Consider the following 20,336-nt stretch of genomic DNA (forward strand, 5'->3'; position numbering starts at 1 on the left):
TCCAGGTATCTCTAAAGGCTGTTGAAGGAACCCAGGCCTGGGTTCTTTTGAGACTTGAAAACTCAGTAGTGCAAGTTCAGGCAATCTACTTCTTTCTTCTGGACCTCAGTGTGCTCATCTGTAAAATGGGGGCAGTTGGCCCCCTCTGCAGGATTGTGGTAGTCACAGGAGATCGTGTTCTTCCTGAGAAGGTTTGGTGGAGAGTGAGACGCCATGCTCCCGGGCCGGAAGGTCTGGGAAGGCTAAGAGGCCGCAGTAAGGAATGCTATGTTAGGTGGTAGGTATCATGGCTCTTCCTGCCCAGAGAGAAGCATCTCGTAAGCTTTTTATGCTTTGCTGATCCTGTGATAACGGCTGATACACAGCTATCTCCTTCCATTTTTGGCAGTGACAGTCACCAACTCTGCATGTGCTGTGGGCTTATCGTGGTAGACCCCTCCCCCGGGGATACTGCCACACCCCTGCAGCTCCCTGCAGGTCCCCGCATCACCCTCCGGGACTTGCTATTTCCATGAACAAATTCAAGTGCCACTGACTCGTGACGAACGCCAAGCATCCCAGCATCATTAAAAACAGTGTCCCCTTTGATTCTCCAAAGTGACTTAGATCGGACAATCGATGATAAGGCCACCCCGTTATTCCTGTCAAATGGAACAGTTATGGTCCAGTGAAGAAATCCATCATCACCTCAGCCGGGGACCGAGTCAAGCATGCGTGTGGTCCACGTAGCCATTCTGGGATGTAGGGAATGTCCATGTCCCCGATGAGCGCATTTACAGATGAAAAAACGGATGTACACAGAAGCTAATCAGTTTGTCTAAAACAAAATCTAAGGAAACAAAATTTAAGAAAACAAAATCTGCATTCTAGCTCACTCTGCTTGGAACTCCGTCAGCAGGGTCCCAGGCTGGCCATATTTCTCCTTCTCCCCCCCGGGCATCCAGGCATCCACTTGGCTTTGGGGGCCAAGAGAGGGGCTCCAGCTGCCCTTCCGAAACTCCTAGAGCATGTGGCGAAGGGGAGCGTCCTCTGGGCCTGAGGCCTCCCCTGCGTGTCTGGTGGTACTGGCCGCTCTCCGAGCAGATGGAGGGAAAGGACCCTCTGGATTTAGGGCCGATGACACCACCCTCCCCCCCATCAGGACGGGAAATGAGTGCTGCAAAGGAGGAGAAGGGTATTTGGTTGTTGCATTTCTCAGCCCTGCCCCCCCCCCCCCAGTTTTCTGGGAACAGGTGCAAATTTTCTAGGCTTCAGGACATGCCAGGCTCATCTCGGGGGCAAGGAGAGGAGAAAGAACCAGATGGAGCTTGGAGACTGGCCAACGAGAAGGGGAGCAAGGAGAATGAAGGCAGGGGCAGGGGAATCAGAAAAGGGTTGGTTGTGTTGATTTGAGAAGATGCTTGCCAGAGTCTGGGCACTGCTCCTCCTTACCTGCTTCCTTAAGCCAGCCCTCTGTACCAGAAAAGGGAGCAACAAGGGGTTAGCCAACCCATCAGTGAGAAAGAAAATCCATTTTCCCTCATTTGATCACGTTCTGAGGCACCTGGTTCTGGAGTGACCATTGCTGTTTTGGGGTGATTCCCTGAGGCAGGATACCTGGGTAGCAGAGCACACCCAAGGAGAGGCAGGGTGTCTGGGGATTCCAAAACCCTTGAAAAAGAGGCATGTGTGGACACTGGTTCAAAATTAGAGGCTTTGGGCTCTGAGTAGGGTTGCTCTGGCAGACCCCTGGGTTAGGCAAAAATGCTGACCCCATGACTTCTGCCAGAAGCCAGTGGCCAAGGCAGCCACCTGTCCCCCACACTCAGTCCCCCAGAACTGGGCTGGGGCTGAGGGGCTTGGCAGAAACCCTGCCTTGGAGCCAATCAGGCCAGGGTTCAAAATCTGGTTTGCCACCTACCAGCCATATGACCATGAACCAGGGTCTCCGTTTCCTTAGTTGGAGGTGATGACATCTTTCTCATAGCCTCGTGATTAGGTATGGAGAGCGAGTTATCATCTGGCTGAAAATAATATTAATACCAAGTGTTGATCAGACTCAAAACCTAGTGCTTTACATTTTACCTGTGTTGTTTCATTTCAGGTTCCAACAAGCCCATGAAGTGGGTGCTGGTGTTATGCCATTTTACAGAAACCCACACAGCTGGCTGTTGACCTCAGTTTCTATGCCTGACCAAAAAAGCTCAGGAGGTGAAATGACTTGCCCAAGGTCTCACGGCCAGGGGGAAAATAGTGAAGCTGCAATTTATAATAGATATACAGATGTAGTGAGCCGGCACAGCTAGCCCCAGACTCTCATCTACACAACAGGCATAATGATATCTTGAGTCACTTCCTACTCTTGGTAAATTCCATACTATATGCTTTTATTGAAAAAAAAAAAAAAATCCCTGGTTGTGTGTTTGCCAATTTCCATGGTGTAAAGTACACCCACCATGGCTGGTTTAAGGCTACCGACAAGAGCCTTTGCAATTCCCAAGTATTTAACAACGAGCTCTTAAGACTCCGCTCTCGCCAGACACATCGCTGGCTCGCACATTGCTGGCCCAATCTACCCCCCTCTCCAGGTTCCGTAAAGGGAAACCCTGGTCTCAGTGCCTTAAGATTCCATTTTCCTTTGCTAAGGAAGAAGGAAGGCAGCCAGTCTGTACTGGGCGCCTACTGTGTGCCAGGCAGGAACTATGCCGCTGCGCCCAAACCCAGGACTTCCTTTCATCTTTCCAGCGCCCCTCGATGAGGATGTCAAGATCCCCCTTGAATAGGCGAGAAGAGTGAAGTCCTAAAAAAGGTAACATCCCCTGGCCGGGGTCACCCAGAAAGTAGATGGCCGAGTCGGGATTTCAAGCCTAGTCTGTCCGCGCGACCAGACCTGCTCTCCCTCTCTCCTCCTCTCTTCCCTTCTTTCCAGACTCTTTCCGCTGAAGCAGGCTGTGTGCGTGGAGGCCTGGGTCTGACATGGGCAGGTCACGGCCCTTTCACGAGTCTCGGTTCTCCCATCTACGAGAAGGAGGAATCGGACAAATCAATATCTAATGATTATTTCAGGTCTACGTGAATCCCAAATTTAAGATTCCAAGTGGGTTCTTAGTGGGGGCCGGGGGGTGGGAGGTCACACGGATGGCATGAAGGCATCCCTGAAGGAAAGAACGGCTTCTGCTTACCAGGGACAGAGGTGGGCAGGACGGCCATCCTGCTGATTGCACCTGGGACACGTGTACTTGGAGTCACTGTGGTGTGGAACCTGCTTGGATTTGAACCCCAACCCCTCCACCTCCTGGCCATGTGGTCCAGCGCTCACAGCTTCATCTCTCTGGTTGTTTTTGGTCCTGCCCGTAGTCTGCCCTGTTCTGGAAGCCTAAAGGGGCAAAGAAAGGTTCCTGCTGGGGAAACCTTTGCGGCAGGTAGAAGTGGCAGGCGTCCTCTGTATTTGCAAACTACCGTGACTCTTTTTCTCCAGCCCCCATCTCCCCAGGTGGATTTTAGCAAAAGCCAGAGCTCTTTGCTCCCTGGCCTGGAAGCCCAGAGCCGCTGAACGTGGAGGGGAAGGCCTGAGGTTTCTGTTTCCAGCGGAGGCAGAGCCAAGTCCCTCCCTGCCTCCCACCCCCGCCAGTCGGGGCCCACCTCCCTCTGGCCTGCACCGGCTGGCTGGGCTTCTCAGGTTTCTGAAAGCCTGTGTTCCCAGAGGAGGCATTAAGGATGGAGGAATGCAGACCCGGGTGTGACGGTTGAGGGGCTGTGCTGAGAAGCAGTCTGGGGAGAGCCCCCCCACCGGCCGGCCAGCTGTGCCCCAGCCCAGCCTCCACCGGGGAGGAGGAGAGAGGAAGCGGACAGGAAGCCAATCCCGTGGGCTCTCCGAGGAGTTCCTGTGCTCTGGGTTAAGAATTGTGGTGGGGGGGGGGGGGGGGGGGGGTGGAGTGGGAGGGGTACACCGAGAGGGCTCAGCCCACTTGCAGGGAATGAAGGAACTGGTTAGTCTGGGGGCTCCAGACAACCCAAAACAGGGTCCCTGTCAAAGGTGCTTGTTGGTGACCATGAGAGGGAAGGAATATTTACTGAGCAACTATTGCTTTCTAGATGGAGAAAAGCCTCTTCACCCGCAGAACCCTGCCCAAGACCCATCTGAGCAGGGAGGCACATCCAAGAAAAAAAATGAGGCAAGCAACCAGCAAGCAAATGCATGGGATTAAAAAAGGATTATCTGATCCAAATCCAATTCCCAAATGCTGCAAGGCAAAGCGGCTCTTGACTGAAGCCCTCCTGGGACGCTGGAGATGGAGACCAACCTCATCAGCGTGTCCTGGAGGAAAACTTCCTAAAGCCAGCTCTGGAGGAAATCCCACACCCCCCCCCCCCCAAAGTTTGCTCCTCAGAGCTCCGAGGAGGTCTCTCTTTTCACCCCTGTCTCTCCTGAATTTCTGCGTGGCCTCTAGTCACCGGGGGGTCCTGGATTCTGCTGGCCTTGGGTCAGCCCTGGCTTAACGTGGCTTGGTACTCACAGCGCCCCCTTAAATGCTCAAGAGGGTCGTAAAGGGAGCCAGTAAGTAATATAGCTTTCTTCTTCACTCCCTGCTGACCTCCAGCTTCAGTCAAGGCCCTGGGGCCAGCAAAGCAGGCTTGCAAGCACAGGACATCCTTGGAAGGCGAGGAAGGGAGGGTTCTACTGTCTTGTCTCCTGGACCCCAGAGTCTTCTCACTTGTTCCATACAGTACTGACCACACCAATCAGTCTACACTCTCTCCGGGAGAAAATGAAGGCCCAGGGCTTACCACCTGCTCAAAGTCAAATACCTAGTGTATCCCAAAGTGGAGACTCAGCCTCAGCTCTGCCTGAGGCCCCATATGTTTGCCACGAGACCGAGCACAGTGACTGAGGAACGAACAAGCTCCCTCGTGCTACATACAGAGACCCTAAGACCCAGAGAAGGTTGGTGCCTTCCTCAAGGTCACACAGCACATCGGCAGCAGACCCTGGGCTAGAACCAGGCCCCTTAGCCCCCAAACATCCCTAAGTTTTTCCCTGAGCAGACAAGAAGGCTTGGTGCTACTCTGGAGGAAAGCCTGCGTCACCCGGGTTTCCACCAACCCCTCTGTGGGTCCCACCCGTACAACTAAGGGTCTGTCTTAGTTTCCATGTCCAGAAGATTCTCTAGAGGCCCTTGAAGGAGCTCTTCTCCCCACCTGCCCTTGCTGGCCCCTCTCCTGGAGAAAGGAGGCTGTACCCAGACCCCAAGCTACCTCATTTTCCTAAGGGGGTGTCATAGGGCCAGAATGGGAGTAGCGTTCAGACCCTGGAAGCTCTCGCTGGAGTGTCCACGTGTCAGAGTCGTCAGAGTGGAAAGCCACATCAGAGGTGTCCTGACCATGTCACCCAAACTTAGTTTGGTATTTAAGACCCCCTCTTCCCCACCCTCTCCCCCGTACATAGCCTGTGCTCTAGCCGCACCCTTCGAAGCATCCCCTCTTTTTTTTAGTCATCAGGCTTTTGCTCATGCTGTTCCATCTGCCCGGAGTGTCCTTTCTGCCAGCTGTCGGAAGAACTCTTATTCGTCCGTTGGGATCCAAATCAAATGCCCCTTCCCAGAGCATCAATTATCACACTGATGGGTTCTTTGGAGTATCTACAACCAGTGTTCCTTCTGATCAGCCAGTGACCGCGACGGGCAGGTTTTTAAATATTTAGATTCTCCCCTAGACTTTCACTCTGGGGAGTCTTCCCTGGCCCCAGATAGGGTCATCCTTCTGTCGCCTAGGATCCCTGTACGTCCCACTGCAGCAGCCCTTCTCCTGCTGGCTGGCATGGTTCTGCCTCCTCCCTAGACGGTGAGTTCCTAGAGGACAGGGCCTCCGACTGGACATCGTGCTATCTGCGTCCCCCTCCCTCTCCCCCGGGCCCCCAGAGCTACACCAGGGACTGAGCAGCCATACTCACTCTTTGGGTACAAAGAGTTGATCCTTGCGGGTGACTGCTAGGAGCTGGGGGAGCCCCAGGACACTTTGAATAGCCCCCACTTTTGATAGGACAGGCATCCCATGGGTGCTCACATCCTGTGTGTTCTCACAGCAGCTTACCAGTATTGGTCCCACTTTGCAGATGGAGAAAGCAAAGCACAGAGAGAAAAAGAAACTTGGCTAAGCAAGTAATGAGCCTGGGTTTTGAACCCTGGTCTCAGCCCAATGTGCCTACTCCTGCCATACGGTCTGAATCCCAAGCAGTCTTGCTTGGGCAAGGGCAGTCTTTGGGGATTCTCTGCAACCTGCCAGACCCATGTTCGGGATAGTGGGGAGCTGATGAGCCCAGACTCACTCCCCCACTGGCAGTGGGCCCAGGCAAGGAAGGTCACATAAAGTAGGACTGACCCTTTGCCCTGAGTGCTCATTTACAAGCCCCTAGGCCAAGCCTGGGCTTTGGCTGCCCTTGGCATAAATTCTGGAGAAGGATTCTAGGAAGCAGTTCTGCAAATGGAGAAGGATTCTAGGAAGCAGTTCAGCAAATGATACGGGGCTTTCCAGGGTGAGCCAGAGAGACAAGACACAAATGACCCTCCCATAGGGTCACATTTGCCCTGACCACTTAGAAGAGTCTTTTTGTCCCAGATGCCACCTGCATGCCCAACTCTTTGTTGCTCTCAAGGGGACTTCAAGGCAGCTTGGTGGAACCAGCCCCAAGCCTTGAGCCACGAGATCTGGCTTCAGATCCTAACCCCAGTGTTTAACTTGCCCTATGACCTAGGCAAGCCACTTTACCTTTCTGACACTTGCTGGCTTTGTAAGTCAAAGGGTTGTTGGGAAAACTAAATGGGGTCATTAGAACCGAGTGACTTGCATGGGCTGGAGTTTCCTCTACAAAAAGATTGACTCGGAGTTGAAAAGATCCGTGTCCTTCCAGAGAAAGTCCCTGGTCTCCTTCCCTGCCAGTCTCGGTAATCTATAAATTTCCCAGGTAAGATCACCACGCCCCCTTCCTTAACAACCAGGTTTGACCTTCAGGCTCGTGGGTGGGGAAAGCACAGTCTCTTCTTTGCTCCTCTGTCCAGAACTCTCTCCTTTGAAGCCCATGTGGGAGGCCCCGGGCTTCTTTTAGATAAGATTTTGCTTGGGAGAAAGTCCCTGTTTTCCAAAACACAGAAAGCAAAGTCCTGCCACCTCCACCTCCACGTGGTTTGGACAGACTTTCCAGAACTTGGCTGAGCTGAAAACCCGAGATATGAAAATTCCAATTTATTGAACACAAAAGTCACACCTGGGGATTCACTGCTGGGTTCATATCAGTGGCCTGCTCTCCCATTTATATTGTAAATGCGTCTCCCTTGATAGAATTTCAAGCCACACACAATTTCTCAGATGCCTCCTTAGAGTCAAATAGCCGTCTTCCTGAAGTTCTACCATGTTCCAGAAGCCACCTGAGCAGGCATTTCCAGTGGAAACTCCTACCCTGAGCTTTGCAGATCACAAAGCCTGCTTACACCCAGCATCCCACCTAAGACTCACAGGAGAAGCCTATTATGCCCATTTTCCAGTCTGAGACACTGAGGCTGACACAGTAGGAGTACCTCCCCTCTTCTCTCTCCCTCGACTCTGGGACAGAACAGGCCTAGAGTGACCTCACCCCTTTCCCCGTGAACTCATATCTTAAGGCAGAGCTTGTGACTTTTCCTTCAGCTCATCTAGAGTACCCTCGGTGGTTTCTCTTCTCTGGGTTCCCTGCAACCAACGATGTGAAGTCCTGTCTCCTGAGAGTGACAGCCTGGTGCTTCTGCCGTCTCCCAACTTCTCCAGCCCCGTAACCGGCATTGCTTTTGTGCTCCAGCATCCTCTGTGGTCCCCAACGTCAACCGCTCTGCTTCAAAGCTGCTAATGTGGATGGGGATGGTGGTGACATGGGATGAAAGTCATAAATGGGTGAGTGTGCACGAGGCTAAAGCAATCTAGATGCCCACGGTGCAAAGTGTAAGGAAATGATTTGTCGATAAGTAAAACGTAGAATTAGCGTATGACCCAACGATTCCACTCCTAAGAACTGAAAACCGGTGTCTACAGCGGCTCTGGTCACAACACAGCCAAAAGGTGGAAACAGTTAAAAGGTCCATCAACAGATGAGTGGATAAGACAAAAGGTGGTATGTCCATCCAATGGAATATCCTATGGCCACGGAAAGGAAGGAAATACTGACACCAGCTACAAGATGGTCGAACCTTGGAAACATTCTGCTAAATGAAAGAAGCCAGTCACAGATGGCCACATGTGGTCTGACATCCAGAAGAGGCAAATCTAGAGGGACAAAAAAACGGATCAGTCATTGCCAGGGGCCGTGGCAGGGGAGCATGGGGGCTTCCTTTTGAAATGATGAAAGTGTTCTGGAACTAGATAGTGCTGATTGGTCCACACCTTGTGAACGTAGTAAAAACCACTGAATTATAGACTTCAAAATAGTTTCAGTAGCGAATTTCATGTTGTATGTATTTCACTGCAACAAGAGAAAAATGTAAGGAAGCGGTCACTCTTGGCTGCCGACCTGTGCTTGCCCACCCTGACCGTATGCACCTCCTCCCGCGTTGTGCTGTGGGTGCCTTGGGTGCCGACCCTCCTGGTGTCCACAGCCACCTCCACCCCCGGACGAGAGAATTCTGCATTTGCTCTGTCGCTTCTGTACCCGCCCTGGAGAATCCTTCCTTGGACAGCCCAGTTCACGGGCTGATACAGAATAAAAATATTTGGTAAAAAGAGGCAGCGATAGGGAATTAGGAGCCGGAATTGCTTAGGAACAGCCAAGAAATACTTATTGGAGGGAAGACAAACTGTGGAGAAAGAACTCGGAGGGGGGAAGAAAGGGAAGAATTGCCAAACTCAGTTCTGTTTTTGTTTTTTAAGATCTTACTTATTTTTTTGACAGAAAGAGAGAGAGAGAGAGAGAGGAAGAGAGAGAGAGATTGCAAGCAGAGGGAGCAGCAGGCAGAGTTGGAGAAGCAGGCTTCTCACCGAGCAAGGAGCTTAAGATTCGGGGCTCGATCCCAGGACCCTGGGATCACACCCTGAGCTGAAGGCAGACGCTTAACCATCTGAGCCACCCAGGCGCCCCTGCCAGGCTCAGTTTCTAAAACAGCTTTATTGAGATATAATTCACGTATCATATAACTCATCCAATGTGTACCATTCAATGGTTTTGAGTATAAAAAGGGCACAAACTGCCAGTTACAAGATGAGTAAGTTCTGGGGGTCTAAAGTACAGAACGGTGACTATAGTTCATGATATACTCGGAAGTTGCAGAGGGAGTAGATGGTGAAGTGTGCACACACACACCCCGCCCAACACACACACACAACACACACACACACACGGTAGTCAGGTGAGGTGATCTATGTGGTTTTTTTAAATTTTTTTCCTTTTTATTTATTTGATAGAGAGAGAAATCACAAGTAGGCAGAGAAGCAGGCAGAGAGAGAGACAGGGAAGCAGGCTCCCTGCTGAGCAGAGAGCTCGATCCCAGGACCCTGAGACCAGGACCTGAGCCGAAGGCAGAAGCCTAACCCACTGAGCCACCCAGGCGCCCCGGTGATCTATGTGTTAACTAACCTGACCCATGGTACTGATTTTGAAATATATGCTTACATCAAATCATCACATTATATCCCAAACTTACACAATGTTGTATGTCAATTGTATTTCAAGACAGCTGAAAACAGAACAAATTAAAAAAAAATTTTTTGTATAGTCACAGCAATGGGCACTCTCTCCAGTGTCCACTTTGGGATATTTTTATAACCAAAGAGAAAACACCCCCCTCCCCTCCTTCAGCTCTTGGACACTGCTTGGGGGGTCAGGGTCAATGTCTGTGCCCATGGGGATGGGAAATCTCTAGAAGGAGGGGCGGAGGCCAGAACCAGGATGGAGCCCGGCAACAAAAGGCCCTGTGGAAAAAATCAAGTTGTGGAAACCTGTATGAAGCCTAATATTCCATGTGCCACATTTTATCATACGTGAGCAATCATATTTTTAACTTTTTATTTTGAAACAATTTCAGACTCAGAGAAAAGTTGCGAAATACAACAAAGAATGCCTTTATACTCTCAGGTTCCACAAATGTTTTTTTAAAGACGTTTATTTATTTATTTATTTGAGAGGCAGAGGGAGAGAAGGAGAGAGAAAGAATGAGCAGAGGGAGGGGCAGAGGGAGAGGGGGAAGCAGGCTCCCGGCTTCCCAAAGTGGGGCTCGATCCCAGGACCCTGAGGTTGTGACCTGAGCCAAAGGCAGACACTTAACCGACTGAGCCACCCTGGCACCCCAAGATTCCTTGAATGTTAACATTTTGCCAAGTTTGTTTTATCAATATCTTCTCCCACTGTATAAACACAGACATGTGCTTCCTCGTTCCTACCCGTCTAATCTCCGTAGGTGTATAGATGTGGATACAGATATCTGACACAAACATATATATATACATGTACCTGTGGGAGGCATGTTTGGGTGTGCACAGATATACACATATAGCTATTCTTCTTCTCTGGATTATTTATGATTTTTTGTTGTTGTTATTTTAAGATTTTGGGGGCACCTGAGTGGCTCAGTTGGTTAAGCATGTGACTCTGGATTTCAGCTCAGGTCATGATCTTAGGGTCATGAGATCAAGCCCCACATTGGCTCTGCTTGAGTATGGAGCCTGCTTAAGATTCTCTCTCTCTCTCTCTCTCTCTCCGCCCTTTCCTACCCCCTTGCATGCACTCTATCTCTAAAAAATAAAGAGGGGCACCTGGGTGGCTCAGTGGGTTAAGCATCTGCCTTTGGCTCAGCTCATGATCTCAAGGTCCTGAGATCAAGCCCTGCTTCAGGTTACCTGCCCAGCGGTGAGTCTGCTTCTCCGCCTCCTTCTGTGATCTCTCTCACTCTCTCTCAAATAAATAAATAAAATATTTTTAAAAATGTTTAAAAAATAAAAATAAAAAAGAAAGATTTTATTTTATTTTTTATTTTTTAAGATTTTTCTTTATTTTGGGGGAGGGGAGTGAGGGATAGAGGGAGAGAGAGAAAAACAAGCAGACTCCTCACTGAGTCTGAGTGTAGAGTCTGTCACGGGGCTCAGTCCCATGACCCTAAAATCATGACCTGCTCTGAAACCAAGAGTCAGACACTTAACCAACTGAGACACCCAGGAGCCCCTAAAGATTTTATTTTTTAGGTAATCTCTACTCTTGAACTTAAAACTCCCAGATCAAGAGTCACATCCTCTATTGACTGAACCAGCCAGGTGTCCCTTCTCTGAGCTATTCGAATGTCAGGTTTAATGACATATAATTTACATACGATAAACACATCCCTTCTAAGTGTAGGGTTTAATGAGTCTTGAAAATAGAGTGGGAGGGGGAGGGAGAGAGAAAATATCAAGCAGACTGTGCTGAGCACAGAGCCCTATGCAGGGCTCGATCTCATGACCCCGAGATTATGATCCAAGTCAAAACCAAGAGTGTGATGCTTAACCAATTGAGCCACCCAGGCGCCCCTGTCTGGCTGGGGTTTTATCAATTTTCTTGATAATTTCAAAGAGCCAGTTTATGGTTTCATTTATTTTCTGTATTGTTTTTCTGCTCTATATTCACTGATTTCTACTCTTAACTTTACTATTTCCTAGTTTCTGTTTTGGTTTTAATTTGCTCTGCTCTATCTAGTTTCTTAAGATCAAAGCTTAGATAATCGATTCTGGAACTTTCTTCTTTTCAAATATGTTCATTGTTAATACTATAACTTTCCCTCTATTATGCTGCTTTAGCTGCGTCACACAGACTTTTTAATATGTTGTGTTTGTGCTGTTGTTCAGTTCAAAATATTGTCTAATTTTCTTTGTGATTTCTTTCCACATACAATTTGCTGATGCATACAGGTGTATTAAACGTTAAAACAAAATCCACAGATGATAATGATATGTAACAACCTCCAAATGGGGCTTATCTCTGGGAGTGAGGGACAGATGGAAACGGGATGGAAAGAGTGGTAGATATTAACAATGCTCACCAACATTTCCGTTCTCTTCATCTTCTGAGCACATGAGATGATCACACTTCACTGACCCTTTGAAGTTGTACAGGGACATACGACTTGCTCTAGGCAATGAAACGTGAGCAGAAGTGACATATGCCACTTCCAAATGGAAACATCTAAGAGCGAACGTGTGAGTCTTTGGGCTCCTTTCCCTGCATGGTGAGCCCTGAAGTCTCGTGCTGAGATCACAGCATCATAAAACGAGGGAGCAGCCATCAGCCTGGCATCCTGGGAGACTACAATAAATACAGCTCTCTTCAGTCAATCCTCATTGGATATAGAGAATGAGAGGAAAACAGACCTTTATTATTTAAAGCCACTGGGGTTTGGGGATTGTTTGCATAACCTAGCCTTTCCTAACTAATACACGAGCTTTGACTGGGTAGTTGAGACATGAATGTTTGCCATGTAATTTTCTATGATTATTGTATATTTTGAATATTTAGTTTTTTTAAGGAAAGCAATATTAGGGGAGGAGGAGGTGACTGGGGTATTGGGCTCCTTTGTTCTACCGCACAAGGTGTTTCCCCCTCTAGTCTTTGGGTCTGGGCAAGTCAGGGGAGAGGGGCTTGTCTGTTTCTCGAGCCAGATCGTCACCTGGGACAGGGGCTCCCCCTTCCCTTATTTCTTCAGACTTGTCACCATCTATATTGATTTGTATGTTTATTGTCTCTTATCCAGTGGAAAGTGAAGTCCTTAAGACCCAGGACTTTATTTACAACGCCAGTGCCTAGAACACTGTCTGGCACCCAGGAGCAACTCAGTATCTTTTTATTAAATGAAAAAATGCAGAGGATGTCTTCCATGGGTCATCTCTTTCCAGAGAGGAGAGGGGCTCTGTCTCTCCGCTCCACATTCCTTCTCCTTTGCCCTTCCCCCAAAGGGAACACACAGTGGAGTCAAGGAACGCATAGGCAGCTCTCTACTCAAGAGCTCAGGTATAAATTCCAAAATGATGGTTCCATGGAGTGTGTCTCTGTGCCCGCATTTGTCTGTCTGTTTGGGGATGGGATAAGGCCCATGGGGGCTGTAGACATCTCCTTCTTTTTTTTGTTTTTTTTTTAAGATTTTTATTTTTATTTTTTTAAGATTTAGTTCATTTATTTGAGAGAGAGTGAGACAGACAGACAGACAGACAGAGAGCATGAGGGGCAGAAGGAGAGAGAGAAGCAGGCTCCCTGATGAGCAGGGAGCCCACTATGGGACTCGACCCCAGGACCTTTGGATGATGACCCGAGCTAAAGGCAGATGCCTAACCAACTGAACCACCCAGATGCCCCCTAGACTTCTTCTGCTCCATATTCTGCCCAGGTGGCAGTCTGGTGGAGAAGGTCCAGAGAGGCACAGACAGACAGCACCTCCCCACCAAGGTCTTCCTCACAGCCTCAGGGAGGAGCCTGGAGCCTGGCTTTCTCCAGTAGATGCAGAACAAGGGTCTTGCTACCAAGGCTGTTGAGGGGGCCTTTGGCAGCCCCTGCCTCACAACTTAGCTGAAGTCCCTTTGGACTTGGCCACTTGGGCATGGAGACGCTCTGGCTCCACCAACCCACACAGAAGCCTGAACTCGTGTAATTAGACATAATGACACATGGCGGGAGCTTCCAGCATCTTATGCTCTAATGACATGTCCGCCTCTCAGCCCATCTCGGGGGCCAGCGAGTCTCTAATTAGGTCTGGAGTCAGCAGGTGGGAGAGCCAAGTGACAGGGAGCAAGGAAAGAAACTTGGCCCTGGAGTTCATCAACCTGTGTGCCAAGTCCAGCCTGGCTAGTTTTTGACGATGAGACTCTGGGCAAAGCCAGTTCATTTTCCCAAGCTTTCATTTTCTCATCTGTAATATGGGGCTATAAATTGACACCACACAGGGCTGCTGTGAAGAGTAGTCTTCTCCAGGGATGCTGCTGGTGGGACTGGGGTTGGACTGGGGCTGGACTGGCGAGGGAAGGACCTGCGTCTTGGGGAAGCTCTAAGGGCAGAGGAAACCACCGTCCCGCCAAAGGCCAACTTGACCAAAGCGAAGGGTCATAAGACATGTACTCTTCTAAAGTATTTGTTCTCCTTTTAAACCATGAATATTTTTTTTCTTTGTAGCGCATGGGAAATTTTCATTTTAGGCTCATTTTTTTTACAAATCCCTTAGAAAGTCCTTTTTTGTCTTCTCAGCACTTCAGCATTTGGGGGATTCTTGTGCAGATTCTGCTAAATAGGCAACTCCACAAATTGTCCAAATTTGTTGCTTGGCTCAAAAGGCATTTCTTTTAATTATATTTTTCGGTTTTGATTTGAATTTTTATTAAAACTGTACATGTCCTCCGTTCTGCAAGACTTACAATGGAGCGTCCTATCTAATCTCTTTGCCCTCAATTCCCAGCCACCAGAGACAACTGCTTTCAACAAGACACAGTGGTTTCTTTGTCATTTACTTTTGTGCTCCCAAATAACATGCTCTTACTGTTTTTTAAACATTTTATTTAAATTCATTGTTTATTGTTGACTTTATTGAATAAAATATATAAAATACCAATGTATATAGAAATGGATTTATTTATTTTTTTTTTTTTTTTTAAGATTTTATTTGTTGATTTGACAGACAGAGATCACAAGCAGACAGAGAGGCAGGCAGAGAGAGAGAGAGGGAAGCAGGCTCCCTGCTGAGCAGAGAGCCCGATGCGGGACTCGATCCCAGGACCCTGAGATCATGACCTGAGCCGAAGGCAGCGGCTTAACCCACTGAGCCACCCAGGCGCCCCTAGAAATGGATTTAATACATAACATATACAATCATCTTTAAAAAGACAGGATAAAAATCATAATAATGAGTTCTTTCCCTTTCCTTTTCTTTCTTTCTTTTTTTTTTTTTTTAATATACTTTCTGTTTGTTTGTTTGTTTAAGAAAACTCTACGCCCAAAGTGGGGCTCAAACTCATGTCCCTGAGATCAAACAAAGTTGCACGCTCTGCTGACTGAGCCAGCCATGCGCCCCACTCCCTTTTATTTCTTGATTTTCAGTTTTAGATTTAATCTCCTGCCTTCTTACCTTGGAAAAGAAGAGTTTCCTTCCTGTGCAATCTCCCCTCCATGTTTTTTTTCCTGGTAGCATCTTCCTTAGATGGTCATATCATAATTTTGGGTTAGGTAAATATTCAGGGTTTATCATGTGACAACCTAAATGTTGACAGCCCAGGCACGTGGAGTCCTATGATTACATTTACTTTCTTTTTTTTTTTTTACTACATATTTTTAAAGATATATATATTGAGAGAGAGAGAGAGAGAGAGCAAGAGAGCGCACGAGTAGGGAGCCCCGCATGGGGCTGAGATCATGACCTGAGCTGAAGCAGACGCGTAACAACCGAGCCACCCAGGCGCCCCTACATTTGCTTTCTTGTATGTGTTTCTGTTTCTCCTGGGATTTTTCATCTTTTTTTTTTTTTTTTTTTTTTTTTTGCTCACTTGTAGTCCGTGTCACCTGATTAACCCCAAGCCCTATGCCAGGAGATGAGGTCATCAGACAACCCTCAGCTTCCTCTTTTTCTTAGAAATACACAACAGCAGTCTCCTTCAACACTTTCACAAAGTTATGCTGCATGGGATTAAAAAACAATTTTAAGACACGTCGAATTGCAGAAATATGCAGGAACGGTGTGAAGAACTCCATTCGCCCTGCAACCAGACACCCCATCCACGTTTCACCTGTTGCTGCCACAATGGCACCGATGGAAAGTGGCCCAGCCCAGCATCCCGCGTCCTTCCTCTCCAGTTGCTCCGTCCTGCCTTGAACTTCACACTCTTGATGTTTTAGAGAGAACGGGGCAGTCCCTTGGCAGAACGGTGCTCGATTTGGGTTTATCTGTGTTTCCTGGTAATTATGCCAGGACCGTGCATGTTGGGGGCGAGGACATCACAGGAGAGACGCTGTGATCTCTCCCTGCCCCTTTCCGGTGCCACTCAATGTCAGCTCCTCCTCACGGGTGGTGTTAACTTCAAACAACTCACTTTTCTCCATCGTCAAGGTCTTGTGTTACTGTTGTCCGAACAGAGTTTCTGGGGGGAGATACTCCAACACTACGTGAAAACTCCACTCCCTGTATCACTTATGGCCCTAGTTGAAGCATCCCTCGATGTCGCCTACCTGAAATCATCCTCCTCATCCCAGTTACCAAGAGGTGATTTTTTTCTTCCCTTATTACTTCGCAGGGAAGTAGGGAAACACATTGTCTTCTGCTCATTTATTCATTTATTTGTTCACAGCCCTGGGGACCCACCGATTCCTATTTTCTCTGATGGCTCATTTATTTGGATATTTGAATTACCCCAGGTTTGGCCAGAAGAAGCCCCTGCCGGTTCTTGTGTCCCTTCGATCTCTGGGCACTCCTTCCCTGGGTGACCTCGGGCTCGTCTCGTGCTTTCTCTGGCCCCTCCCGGGAACCTGCTTTTCCTCCATAGAGCTTGATATCTGTTTGGGGGTGGGGAGGGTGAGATCTTGAAAATAAGATCTCAGTGCTGGATGTGCTTGTTGCAACTGGTGTGTTGCTGCTCGCAGATCTTCTCGATGAACAGAGCTGGAGGAAAAAAAAAAAAACACACATGCGGGCGCGCGTGTACACACACACACACACACACTTTAAATCGCTGACAGCTCCAATTCCATCCCAGCACCGCGGGGTTCCTCAGTGTCCTCCTTTTGGTATTTGTGCCTCCCTTGTCAGGGAGAAATCTGCCTCCTTTAATCCATGGTAGAGGACGCAAGCGCCCCACCCCCTGCATATATCCGTCCTCTGACCGCCCCCCCTCCCTGGCTGGGGTCCCACCCAGCTTTAACTCTGGCCTCACTCGGGGGGCCACCAGGTCTCGCTCCCCGTACCTGCCCGGTGACCCTCTGCAGCGTGAACTGAGAAAGGAAGGCAGGCGTGGGGGGGGGGGAAGGAAAGAGGGAAGAGTGGGGGAGAAGTAGTCCGACAGGCATGGGATGGTTTTTATAGCTTGAGAAGATTTCTGGGATTTTCAGGAATGTTCCCGTCGTCTCTCCCCCGCCTCTCTGATGTAGCCGCTGGAGGGAACTGGAAGGAAGATTCCAGGGAGAGGGGCCGCACCCCCATCTGAGCGGCAGATCGCAGAGGTGGTGGGGGCTGAGACCCCCTGACCCTGGCTTCCCTTGGCCCTTGGAAGGACTCCTGCGTATTGTTAAAGACCACACATTTAAAACATTTTTTTTTTTTTGTTGGGGTGAACATAGTTAGCTCTGTGAGTTGGTAATAGGGCAAACTGGTTCTCTGGTCAACTAAGTCCTGGTGAGGACTGGGGGGTGACGGTGGTCACTGCTCAGACTCTCGGGTCCCCTCCTTCTCTGCCCCGAGTACCTCTGCTCGTCTGTTTTGGAACTACTGGGTCTCACTGTGATCTTCTTAGGTTTAGAAAGAAAATTGAGCAATCTCCGCTGGCCCTCCAGCTTGCTGGGCAACCCTGGGCAGGCCCCCCGCCTTCCCTGGGTTTCAGCTTACCCATGGGGAAAGGAGAGGTGGGCTTCCAACTAGGTTCTGGGCACTTCTGCCTTAGGCGGTAACACACACGGCTGGGGACCGGGGGGTCCTCTTTGGCCACCAGTCCCCAAGGCCAGGGAAAGAGGAGCCAAGGTCCCTTCCTCTGCCAGAGGAACAGGTTGGCTGGTTGGGCCTGGGCCTGTGGCCAAGGGGAAAAGAAGACAATACGCGGGAGTCACCCTTACCGCCTGGGACGGGTTGTGCAACTTCCGCCCCCGGGCCTCCAAATAAGACTGTGGCCCCTGGACTTTGAGCTCTCGGCACCCCTCTCCCCTCCCCCAGGGCCCAGGCCCTCCAGCTTAGGGGAGTGGACAGGGTATTTTCTTAGTCCCAAGGGTGGCCAGGTGGCTCTGGGTTCTGTGAGAAGGGTCTCACCAAGAGGGATCAGAACACACACCATGCGAGCCAGTGGAGGAGGCCGGCCAAGGGAGGCTCCGTGTGAAGGTGTGTGCAAGTGTGTGTGTGTGTGTGTGTGGACAGCAGTGAGGTGGGTGGGAGGTTGTGCCTGGGGCATAGTCATCCCCATGGTCACGGTCATCGGGGAGTAATCCTAGAGGGCTGCCTGGCTGCTGCTCTGAGCCCATGGAGGTGCCTGGGAGCAAACGCACCAGTCTGCCTGGGAAGTGAGTCCAGGAGTTCAAGGGCGCCTGGGTGAGCTGCTGGGTGTGTGCGTGAGTCCTTCGCCTGCATGCCCGTTGTGGGACACGGTGCGGATGGCGTACATGTGAGATGATGTCCATGGGGGCGATTCCATGGGGCCACGTGTGGGTTGTGTGGCTCTGAGTGTGTCCTGATGAGTGTGCATGTGAGTGTATCCCTGTATGTGTGAACACTGCGGGGGGTGCTTTTGTCTGTCCACTGTGGGTACAAAGGTATGGCTGTGATTGTGCCTGAGGGAGCCCCCGGTTGTTGAGCCTGCGGTCTCCGTGGTGGTGTGGTGGTTTAGGGTCACGTGTGGCCTCTGGTGCGGGTGACTGCACACGAAGTATGGAGGCTCGTGCGGGCGCTGGTGTAGGACTCGGGTCCCTGGGGACTTGGTCCAGCTCATCACGTGCTTCACCCCATCACTCCCCACAAACCTGCCGAGGACTCTGCATGCTTCCACCGAGTCTGCATTCTGAGCCCCAATGTGTCCTCCCGTACCATGGAGGGTGAGGTTGGACGGGAGGAGTTATCAGCCTCCTCCTACCATTGTGGGCACTTGTGCAAGACCCCTAAAGAACACATATAATATGAGGAAATCAAGAGCCCAGACATCCTAGGACTTACCTTGGCCCCTGGGTAAGGGGCAGGAAGCCCTAAAGTAATAGGGAAAGCCAGGAACCCGCAGCCTGGAGTGGGGTACATCCAGAAAGGGCCCGAGGAACCTGCTGGACCTCCCAGCTGACCAGGCCCTGCTGTGGCCTAGAGGCAGGGGGCTGTCTGGAGTGACCTTGATCTGGAGTTCTGGAAAGGGAGAAGGGGCGGGTCACGGCCAGGAGACCTCGGTGCGCAGCCCCCAACAAAAGTCTCAGGGGCATTGGTTGGGAGGGAGGACAACACCGCTCTACTCACTCAAAGGAGTCTGTCCTGGCTTCTTTGTTCCTTGACAAGTGCGGCGCTGGGTGACTTTCCTGTCAGGGAGGAGCCTTTATTCCCCTTGGGGCTGGTTTGAAAATTCAAGGGATGATCCCAAAGCTGGGGGAAAAGATACACTCACTGAACACCTGCTAGGTCCAGGCCCCCCGCGGGCCAGCGGCGGGGGGCGGGTAGGGGTGCTCCTTGCCACCATCAGCACCTTCACCCCCTTCTCTACCCCAACTCCTAGCAGTTCCTCCCAGCCGCGGTGCAGACAAGCCTTTGTGCAGCATAGTAATGAGATAGCATTGAAGAATCATTGCACAATATCTTTGCTGCAAAGGGCAGTGTTAGCACTAGACAGTTCTGTTTGCCGGGAGCAGGTTCACTGCAAAGAGCTTGAAGGAGGGACACCTCGGTGGCTCAGTTAGTTATGCGTCTGCTTTCAGCTCAGGTCATGATCCTGGGATCCTGGGATGGAGCCCGAATCCGGCTACCTGCTCAGTGGGCAGTCTGCTTATCCCTCTGCTCTGCTCGTGCTTTCTCTCAAATATATAAATAAAATCTTTAAAAAGTCCATCCAGTCCTGGTGTGATGTGCCCACAAGGCTTGGATTCTGACCGCAACCACTCAGGGCAAGGACCCTGGGCTTGGAGAAGAGGGAGGAGATTCTAGGCGATGGAAAGTTCTGGATGTCTTCCTCAAAAGTCAGGGCCAGCATGAGCAATAGACGATTCTGCCGGGGGGCGGGCGCTGCCTGATTGAGGACCAGAGTCCCTGTGGGGCTGAAGACAAGATAGTTGTCCCAGCTTTGGAGGAGCTGAAGACAAGATAGTCGTTAGTCTTGGAAAAAAGGACACCCCGCCCCCACAAAGCGGACGGAGAAGGGGAGAAGTAGCCTGGCTTCTCCCATCCCCCCAGTCCCTTCCCAGCACATCCCATTCGCCCAGCCCAGCAAGAAGCCAGTTGGCCAAGGAGCCGGGGAAGGGCAGTTTGTAGGAGCCGGGCAGCTGCGTATGAAAGCAGATGGGCAACGCCCTGCACTTGCCCATGTCCCGCTCTGCAGGCGCTGGGAACTCGGGAAAAGCAAAGAAAGACCTGGCACCATCCCCGGGACTGTGGATATGACAGAGTTTTGATAAGAGTTGAATGGATGGCGCATACACACACACACACACACACACACACACACACACACACACACACACACAC

The 20,336-nt window shown here is 50.2% G+C and overlaps 2 long non-coding RNA genes across 2 annotated transcripts in view; both read right to left on the bottom strand.

Moving 5' to 3' along the window:
• Positions 1–2,378: 2,378 nt before the first annotated feature.
• LOC132025015 (uncharacterized) lies at positions 2,379–3,734 on the bottom strand. Its single transcript, XR_009406387.1, has 3 exons — positions 3,622–3,734; positions 3,162–3,355; positions 2,379–2,997 (listed from the first exon to the last, which is right to left on the bottom strand). It is a non-coding gene; the product is annotated as an uncharacterized LOC132025015 (long non-coding RNA).
• Positions 3,735–18,345: 14,611 nt separating this feature from the next.
• Positions 18,346–20,336, bottom strand: part of LOC132024434 (uncharacterized) — a 3,225-nt gene continuing 1,234 nt past the window's right edge. Inside the window, exons 3-4 of the long non-coding RNA XR_009406243.1 lie at positions 19,122–19,909; positions 18,346–19,013 (exon numbers count right to left, since the gene is read on the bottom strand). This is a non-coding gene — a long non-coding RNA (uncharacterized LOC132024434). The remainder of the gene's footprint in view (positions 19,014–19,121; positions 19,910–20,336) is intronic.

Source organism: Mustela nigripes, chromosome 9, assembly GCF_022355385.1.
Source record: "Mustela nigripes isolate SB6536 chromosome 9, MUSNIG.SB6536, whole genome shotgun sequence".
In the NCBI taxonomy this organism is placed as follows: domain Eukaryota; kingdom Metazoa; phylum Chordata; class Mammalia; order Carnivora; family Mustelidae; genus Mustela; species Mustela nigripes.